The 10431-nt window shown below is 39.6% G+C and overlaps 1 long non-coding RNA gene across 1 annotated transcript; it reads left to right on the forward strand.

Moving 5' to 3' along the window:
• Positions 1-458: 458 nt before the first annotated feature.
• On the forward strand, positions 459-9965 carry LOC140620683 (uncharacterized). The gene is made up of 2 exons (XR_012020399.1): positions 459-978; positions 9034-9965. It is a non-coding gene; the product is annotated as an uncharacterized lncRNA (long non-coding RNA).
• Positions 9966-10431: the final 466 nt, after the last annotated feature.

Raw genomic sequence — 10431 nt, forward strand, 5'->3', positions numbered from 1 at the left:
GTACCTTGCCCTTTCACTTCAAAGTGATTCAGGCTTAAATCAAAGAAAACTTTCTTTCTCACTATTTAGAATAAGTTTTTCCAAGCCCCAGACCCAAAAGATACCCTCGAACACACACACACACACACACACTTTAGGGTCCTTGTCACAATTATTTTGTAGCCCAAAGATCAGAAGGCCCTGCTAATGTCACAGTCCCTGACATTAGGCAAATCCTTGAAAATACAGAATTCCACATTACCGAAGTCAGTTCTCCCCTGTGCTTCCCTCCCTGCCTCCAAACTCCCTTTCATGGGCTGTCAGATCGATTTTGCAGCCTGTTTGAGTAAGTTGATTAGGGCCTGAGGGAGCAGCCCCGGCTCTGCAGTGGACTAATGAGGAGGGGAAAGCCAACTGCTCATTCCTCTTCAAAATATGTGCTGAAAAAAAGACCATTTTTGCTCAGTTTTGCAGTTTTTTTTTAACGTCCCCCAGTCATTTGGGCTCAAAAGTATAAATCCAAGCTTATGCCTGCCACGCATTTTTTCAATCAGCCTATTTTAATTGCATAAATGTTCTTTTTTTGTCTAGAAGGGAAAAATATAATGCATAGTTCACTGTAAAAGGATGTGGCCTTGATTGGCATAATTAAGATTTTCTGTTCAAAAGCACCGTATAAAGACCAGAACTGGATAGGACTTCTCCTTTCAAATCACCTCCAAAATTTAAAGAGTTCTCAACCTAATCTGGATTTGTATTTTTTTCTTGCTAATGGAAAAAATAAAGTATAGGTGGAGACAAAACAAAAACAAAAATCTATTTATATTGTTATCCTTCAATATTTTCTTCAAACACTAAGATGAGTTTTCATATTGTTTGCATGTACTGAAACGCTGAAGGAGACTTTTGGATTGGGCTGGTAGAGACCTTTTCTCCCGAGAAAGGACCAGCACTGTCAAGAACCTGGGAGCCATCTTGTACATCCAAAGTTGCCACTGGGTAACAAGGGCTTTTAATTTATTTTAAGGAAATGTGCTTTAGCTTTTATCTATTAAAAAATATTGTTTAGACCCTGATGTGTATTGAATTGTGTCCCCAACAAAGATATGTTCAAGTCCAACCCCGGCATCTGTGAATGTGAGCTTATTTGGAAATCAGGCCTTCGCAGATGTAATTAAGTTAATTAGGTCTTACTGGATTGTGATGAGCCATAATCCAATGGTTCCAATAGTTGGTGTCTTCTGGAGAAGGCCATGTGGAGAATCAGAGATGTGGAGAGCAGACAAACAGAAGACACTGTGTGAAGACAGAGACACAGATCAGAGTCATGCTGTCTGTAGCCAAGGGAAGCCAAGCATTGCTGGCAGCCACTAGAAACTAGAAGAGGCAGAGATAGATTCTCCTCTCCAGCTTTAGGATACCTTCAGGTGTCCTGCTGACACCTTCATTTTGGACTCCTGGCCTCCACAACTGTGAGAGAATAAATTTCTTTTAAAGCACCAAGTTATGATAGCCCTAAGAAACTAATACAGATGCTAATTCCCAGGACTAAACCAAAACAAAGGTGATAAGGCTCACCACTGTATTGTGGGCAAGATCATATGGCCAAGGCTCCTAAACAGATGGGAGTAAAAGCTGCCTTTTTAAGCCTGGCCTGAGGTAAAAGTGAGTCTGTATTGATGTCCACTTGTTTGCCTGTGTCTACGTCTTTCTCCCCACCTCAGTTCTCCCAATTATCCTCATTGGGAGCATTTTAGTCCCCAGATTCCTTCTACCTTCCTAGTCTTTCCACATTATAGGACTGGGAGGGGCCAAATTTGAAAGCTGTGTGCAAGTCTTGGGGTCAAACACATTTGACTTTCCATCTTCACACACCCACTAATTAATTCTGCTGTCATGATAATGTCAGATTTCCCTGAGACTCACTGGCCCATTTGGAAATTGGAGACAGTAATAGCAACCTCACACAGCTTTGGAGAGGTTTACATAAAATGATTTATGTTGAAATCTTGCCATCTACCAGTTCCTCAATAAAATTTAATTTTCCTCATTTCCCTTCCCAAGAGACATATGTGCTGTGAATCAGATATTGTAAGAACACAAGCCTAGACAAGTCAGGCCAAGCAAAGAGATTAAAGGTCTCTGAGGACAGAGGTTGTCTGGAACCTACCACGGACCAAGCATTCTGCTATATCTTTTACAAGTGCTAGTCCAGTGAATCTTCACACATATGCTGTGAAGCAGATCTTGTCATCACCCCAGTTTTCTGGAAAGAACTTAAAGCTTAGAGCAAGGCTTATCAACCTCAGCACTAATAACACTTTGAACCAGATCATTCTTTTTACTGTAGCATTGCCCTGTGCATCGTAGTTTATTTAACAGGATCCCTGGCATCTACCCACTAGATATCAATAGTACTGCTTCCCCTAGTTAGGACAATCAAAAATGTCTCCAGACATTGACAAATGTCCCCTGAGGTGCAAAATTATCTCATATGGGAACCATTGGTTTAGGGAGATTTTGTTATTAGTCCAACATCATGAAGCCAGTATAACCTAGAGTTTCAAAACCCAAGTGGGTAATAAGAAAGAGGTAGAAAAGCTGCATGTTTACCCTAAGCAGAGACAAGTGGCTTTTACTGTGGCTCCAGTAACATTGACTTTTGATGAGAGCAGTAAGGGGTGCTCTTTATACTCAAGTCGCATCACAGCACAGAATGAGGTAATGGTAGAGGGCTTGAATCAAGAAGATTCTCACAGGTGTCCAGTTAGGAGCAGAAGATTCACTAGTCTCTCCTTCACAGGAGCTGAATTTTTAGATGATCTCAGAGTCAATTGCACTAGAGACATCCATGTCCAGCCTTCCTTGCAGCTCCCATGTGACTCCGAGCTGGCCAGTGGATGTGAATACAAGTGACAGGAGCATTTTTTAGGACATGTGCTTAAAAGGGAGGCATATGCTTTCCCTGTAGTCTCTCCTCTGTGCTGATGTTTGGCAGATGGATCCATGGTGAACCATGGCGAGACCATGAAGACAAAGAGATGTCAAGCAATGAGAGAGAAGTTATCTGGGCCATGACAACTTTCAGAGCAGAGCCATCTGATCACCCTGGACTTCACACAAGAGAAAACTAAGCTTTCATGTTTCTCTAAGCCACTTTCATTTTGGGTCTCTGCCATAGGCAGCTGAGGCGGTAACTATATCTCTCTCTACAAGGTGTAAGTGCCTTCAGAATGATACATTAGACCTTCTGACATTTGCATTTAATAGGGGCCAGACCTTAACCCAAGCAATCATTCAATTGTTGAATCTCAGCCATCGATGGAAATGGCTGGATTTCTGAGTTGGCAGAGCAATAGTGTGGAGTAGCGTAGGCTTCAATGCTAAGTTGATCGAGTTCAAATTTCTACCTTCTACTCGCAAGCTATGTGACTTTACTTGATCTTTTTATATTTCAACTTCTTTTTTTTAAAAAAAAAATAGGGATTATAACTCTATCTATTTCAGGATTTTTATATGGGATAAATAAGTTGTGTGTGTGAAGCACTTACAACAATTTTTGGCACATATAGTAACCATTCAACGAATACTACCTACCATTATCACTCACATATTGTGGTCTAAAGAAAACCTTTTCCACACATTTTCTATCCACTTTCAACAAAAGTGGAACCTGAGACAAGGACTTACAAATAGGCAGTTTATCTGGTAGAAGAGTCCATGAAGCCCAAGTGAGGAGAAAGGGAAATTGAGGCATATAAGAAAGAAAGAGTAAGGGATGCATTAGATAGTAGATAAACACTTTGGACAAGCGGGGCTCAACCTCACTGGGGTACCTCTGAGGAACCATATAGAATAACCCTCAGTATTGTCCCACTAGGAGCAGAGGATCTGGGGTAACTATCCACTGTCTTTGCCTCCACTGGTTCCCTTATTTCTGGATTGTGTCTGACTACTGGGAGCAAGCCCCAGAGGTACAGAGAAAGTCTTTAGGTAGAAAAGATGAAAGACAAAGCTCCCTGAGGTGGGAAGTTGACGCTGCATTGACAAGTCTTCCAGGATTGCTAGTTAGCTCAGGTGGGGCAACAGAGCATGTGGGCAAAATATCAAGTTTCTGCTGCTCAGAGACTGCTTCCTGGACATTATTTAGAACGCCAAGACAAAGACACAAAATTAGTCTTTCTTCGTCTAAGGAAAGAGATTCTAATTAAATATCATCCCAATTTGTCAAGTGATTTGTCTTCTGAATTTATAAGGTCTATATTCTTACATCAAGGTTTCTTAGAAAACTTGAGAAAGGCTGGAAAAGCTTGTGCTTAATTATGTTTTAGCAAAATTAATCAAGACCGTTGGCAGCCATGTGTCTAACAAGCCATTTAGGGCCATTCAACTCCCTGAGTGCTTCCTGAAACAAGTTTGCAGAAACCACCCTTGGCTTTAATACGTATGGAGAACGACTTGTGAATCCAGGACTAGTCTGACAAAAGCAAAATTTACATAAACAGAGGTGAAAATGTAACACACAAGGCAAAGTGAAGAAAATCTGTTTGATGGGCTTTCCCAAACACTGGATTCTCCAATGGAAGAAAGGATATGGTCATTAACCCAGTATCCCCTGTGTGCAAGTGCAGTGCTATAGACATTTTTAAACTATTATCTATCTCATTTGGTCCTCACAACATTCCTATCAGGAAGAACTATAGTTTTCACTTTACCAATGAGATAGCCAAGTCTCAGTGAAATGATTAGTCCATGGTCACGCAGTAAGACTGAGTCAGCATCCATGTCTTATTCATCCCATTTCCAATTTCCATGTGCTTCCATGGGGTTTCTCGAGCCTGTCTGTGCAGCAGAATAATTTACATAAGAACAAGTTTCCCAGGCTGTATTCAGACCTACTGAATCACAATCTCTGGGAACAGGCCCAGAAATTTCTAATGTAAATGTTCCCCCAAGCAATTCTAACAAGTCACCTTTGGAAACTTCTGTTCGTGATACCTTTTTTCTCTGGATGTGTCTATGGTCACAGAAGTGAATTGAAAAAAGACTGTAGAAAAAGCTAATTTAAAATCACTCAATATTAGAGGAGCACCCATATTCTACCACAAGATATCATGCTCTAATGCAAGGATTGGCAAACATCTGTCAAGGACCAGATATTAATTTTAGTTCCAGCCATAACTACTCAACTCTGCCATTTGTGAACATAGTCATGGACAATATGTAAAAGAATGAGTGCTCCAGTGAAACTTTATTTACAAAAAACAGGGTATAAGTTAAAATTGGTTCATGAGTCATAGTTTAGTTTTGTGAGCCTTGCTCTAATGGCAGATGCTTCTTGGAGGTGTTCTGGGCAACCAGATATCCTCCAATAATAGAATACCACTCAAAAAGGAAAATATTCAGGGCACCTGGGTGACTCAGTAGTTGAGCATCTGCCCTTGGCTCAGGTCATGATCTCAGGGTCCTGGGATTGAGTCCTGTATCAGGGTCCCCGCAGAGAGCCTACTTCTCTCTGCCTATGTCTCTGCCTCTCTTTGTTTGTCTCTCATGAATAAATAAGTCTTTTTAAAAAAAGGAAAATTTTCCTCATTCATGTTTATGGCCACAAGATTGACCGTACATTTATGCACATAAAATAGACTACTACATAGATTATCTAGTTTTTTTAATTTACTTAATATTTGATGTGAATCATACACAACCATGGCAATAGTTTATTGGATAAATTTGTAATGACTGAATAAATCGAAGTCAAAGAATGTTTTCAGACTTGAGTTTTGGAGGCACCAGAGCTTCATGGCAAAAAAATTGCCTATTTTGAGCCATAGGAATCTTCACAATTTGAAGAATAGAATAGGAAACGAAACACTTTGTTCTGGCAGCTGTGGATGACCATGAACACCTAAACCTTCCGTAAAAAACACCTTATTCCTTCCTTTTCTCAATGGTAAAATGAGGAGTTTGATGAGATTTTTTCAATTCTCTTCTTGATGGCCCTAACATAGGTGATGCTAAACAGAAACCTTTAAGGGGACTTTACTACAGGTCAGGAAATCCACACAAAAGGAAAATATGGATCTAGATCATCTGCTTTATAGAATAACTTTCAGCTGTCATCCATTAAAGAAGCCTTTTTAAAAGTACATCCATTCCTCAGACACCTGGACTCAAGTCTGTGCTGTGAGACAAAGAAGAGAATGTCAAAGTGAAGTGACCAAGGTCCTATTCTCACAATTCAAGTTCCTATTTGACAATCTAGAGCTAATTGTCCAGGTCGTAGGGTCAATCTTGTACACAATGAGTTCCAGTGGGGAGACTTATGGTATAGTTGCTTGAGGTATACATACAAAATATTCTAATAAGTGCTAAATGGAGCTGTTACCCCATTTGAAGCCTAGTCAGACCGGGAAGAAGACTCTAAGGTCATGTGATTCCGGAACCCACAGTGAAGACACTATATTTCCAACTCTGACAAAGATAAGAGCTAAATTGTTAGAATTCCTGGCTTCCTTTTGGCTGTCAAATTTAAAAGATAGGAGGACATGCAGAGAGTTCACCTTTCTGAATCTATCCTAAGGAAAGGTATTCTAAACATCTTCAATCCCTTCTCAAAATACACATCTATAGAACTATCACCTATTCATTTATCTGAACTCTTCTTGATGCTATTTCTATTTTCACCCTATGGTACTTCATGGAGTAACACTGACATCCTCCAGTCTTTGAAGATTGTTCTTTTCCAAGCTGAGGCTCACAGTTTTGTGTATAAAGCATTTGACTCTGAAAGCTGGATTGGGCTCTACCTTCCTGCCTCCGCAGTGCTCTTTGCTTCATCTATCACAGCCCTCACCACTAGGTATTACAATTATGTTTTTTAGAAGGTGTGATTTCCATTATAATACTGAGGTTCATAAAATATTTTATTGCCTTTTTTGCATATCAAATAAAAATATAATCAGAACTTTTCTTGTATATAGTGTTGAAAAAGTCCATTGCAGTCATCATCTGGATGCTTTCCCCCCACAATCTCCAGGCCTTAAGCTATTTAGAATATTCAAGAAGGTCCTTCTGGTCTTTTCTTTACAGGCTGTCGTATGTTCATCATCTAAGACCACAAGATTCTTTGGGCAGGACCCTGCAGCTTCTATACCAGCCCTGAGCTCTGAATCTTTACAGATGCAAATTTGATAAATTCACAATGGAAAACTGATATTGGAGGACAAACAGCAGTCTCCCATAATGTTCAATCAATTATTTCTTAATTTTCAGTTTTAGACATTATCTTCCTTCTAGGAATTTAGCTTGCATTTCCCTGCACACACACACACACACACACACACACACACGTACACACACACACTGACCGTTCCCTCTCCACATCTCTCCAGGGTAGTAATATTCAGTGTTCAATATTTATCAGACTGATTTGTGTACATGTTACCTATACATTATTAGGTTTCCCTTCTGAAACATTTTATTCTCCCTCAAGTTAATAATTGCCTTAAATTTAATTTGCTAAATTTTGTTTACCCATCACAAACTCCTTTCCAAACCCTCCGAGAACCCCTCTCAACCCATCCATCATTCATATCTCTATCAGAAACCCTCTTCCATGGCTCTCTGGACTTCAGCTTCTCTGGCACCTGGTGCCCTTGAAGGCTGCTACAAAACAGCATTCCCATTCGTCCTGTGAATCCTTTCCTTACTCAGGTTTCAAATTTACCCTCCAGAATTCCATACTGCTCAGCTTCTAATATTACTCCATTTTTATTGTGAATCATAGTCTTCTGAGAAAGGGAGTATGAAAAGGAAGATTCTTTTGAGATCACAAATGGCTGAAAATGTCTTTATTCCAGCATCACGTTGGAATAATCACTTGTTGGACACAGAACCTGTTGGACCTGGCCATTGTGTGGGACCTCTCTCTAAAACTAACAGTTCCTGCAGATTTTTTTTCCCCAGGTTTGCTAGTTTCTACCCAGAGAATCCCCAACCTTCTGTGAGGAGCTATAGGTTTGTCTGCTAGCATTCTTAACACTTAGGAAAAGGAGACAGGGAATTTCACAGCTGAGTATGTAGACAGCCTCTTGATCCACTTTTTTTTGTTATAGTGCATCTATCTTTTTTTTAACCTATGTTTCAGGCCCCAGAGTCCAGAGTCTATCTGGTTTAACCTCTGCTGAGAGTAAACCCCCAGTTTTCTACCAGGTGGGGAAGGATAGTTGCCTACTTGGGGAAATGATCCAGGCTCTTATTGCTCCCCTAAGAACTTTCAAGCAAGCTTCTTGCTTTCAGCTCATCACATTCCCTGCCTCCAATGCTACCTGATGCCACGAGTCCCTGACCTTTCCAGGATTCTGTAGCTCATATCTGTTTCCTTCTTATCTTTACCCCAATGGGCACTTACAGTTCAGCTTTCTCAGCCACAGAACCCAGTTACCAGCAGTAAATCTGCTTTTAAGCTTTTAGAAATGTGTTGATATCTCCCATCTGCTTTAGTCTCCTGTCTCATTATCTTGGACTCTATGGTTTTGGTTTTATTCTCTTTTTTTTCCCCTTTACTGTCACTTTAGTTAGATCTGGAGACAAAATATTATAAATACATATATTTGATTTGTCACATTAAAGTTGAAATGTACATAAACATCATTTTTAGTGGTTCCATCATGTTTATTAGTGGATGCATTAATGTTCACATAACCATCATTCAGTTGTTGGGTAGTCAAATTATTGCCTTTTTTTTTTTTTTACCACTGTTAGAAACAACACACTAATGAATCTTTTTATGCACGACGTTCTTTTTATCTTTGAGATTACTGTTTTTAAGATATATTTCTGGAAATATAATTAGTAACTAAGTTCAGAGGTTTTCACAATTCCTTTGCAAAATAGTTTTATTGGTTAACAGACCTACCAACAGAGCATGGGAGTGTACAGAGTCTCTCCAAGCTCAGGAGCATGTGCCCTGCAAATTGCTCTTCATATCTTAAATCAAGGCCATGTTGGAATAGAGAGAGGATTTTGTTTGTTTGTTTGTTTTTGTATCTTTAGATGCAAGACTTCTCTCCGTGGATAGAATCAAAATGGAATCCTGAAGAGGAACAGCTGGAAGAACTCCATGAGCAGCAAGGATGCCTTTAAGGGAGTGCTATGAAATCAACACTACAGAAAACAAATGCTGTTCTGTAAGGAAGACTGCGCAAAAACTTTTTGCACAGTTAAGTGTGCTGGTTGTACCTGATTTCTTCATTTCCCAGTCAAGCTGAGATGCTGGTTAGCAATGTAAATGCACTACTTGGAAATCTATTACTGAATGTTGAAGGATTGTCCAGAGGGGCCAAAAAGAAGACTGCACCACAAGTACCAGAAAGGCAAGGGAGGAGCTGGGCAGAGCAGCATGATGATGTGTTTGAAAGCCAAAGATATTTACATATGTGACAATATATTCCACCTCTGCTTCCTGGGTATTGACCTCCTCATCCATACAATGGGAATAGCAATACCTTCACACAGGGTTGTTACAAAACACAGGAAAAGGAAATGTCGGTGAAGGCTTCTTGAAGCTAAGGATTTTCCTTGTGAAGCTGAATGATTACCTAACTCCTTCCCATTCCTCCTCAAGGATGCTTGGATTTGCAAGGAAAAAAGCCAAGAGTCCCATTTGTTGTGGTTTTACATCACAGCTTAGTAAAGAAATATCATGGATCCGGTGATTTCTTCAATTTTTAGAAATCACTGACTCTAATAAGCTAATATCTTAAAGAGTTTGTGTTTTCTTTCCCTTCTCCTGCTAAGTAACTCCAACATTTTACCTATAAAAGAAGATTTGCTACCCCCCCAAAAAAAGATGTGTCCCCAGTTTAGACACTCTCTAGTTGTTTATCATGTCAATGAGATTATTACTAGGCTACCCCAGTTTGGTTTTTTGTTTTGTTTTGCCTTGTTTTGATATATAGTTAATAAAGTAACAAGGCACAACACAATGGCAAGCTGGTGTTTCCTCTCAATAGCTCAGAAAATCCCAAGATTGATGTGCCAAGAGTGTTCTTAAAAGCTAGAACTTACACGGCTTAAATCAGATGTGACTTTAAAACCTCCTATTAAATTTCAAGTGAGTTATTTTAAAAGTAAACTATAAGTCTACTATAGCAGAGAAGGCAGTATTTTATCAAGAAGCTCGTAGACATCCGGATCACTCAAACAGGGCTAGGAACGCCTGAAATATATATGGCCAGATTAGATACTAACATGTCCATAAAGATAACAGTGCATTTCCAACACTGGCAACATGCTATGGGCACCCAGGGGTTAACAAAGTTGGATGTGAAGGAAAATATTGATAAAGACAATTTATATGAGCAATAAAAGACACTGAATAACTCCTGGCATGAGATATAATAAATGGGTTAGTTGAAAGATTTATATGACCAATCCTGAGCTGAGGTATAA

The sequence above is a fragment of the Canis lupus genome, chromosome 2, assembly GCF_048164855.1.
Source record: "Canis lupus baileyi chromosome 2, mCanLup2.hap1, whole genome shotgun sequence".
NCBI lineage: Eukaryota > Metazoa > Chordata > Mammalia > Carnivora > Canidae > Canis > Canis lupus.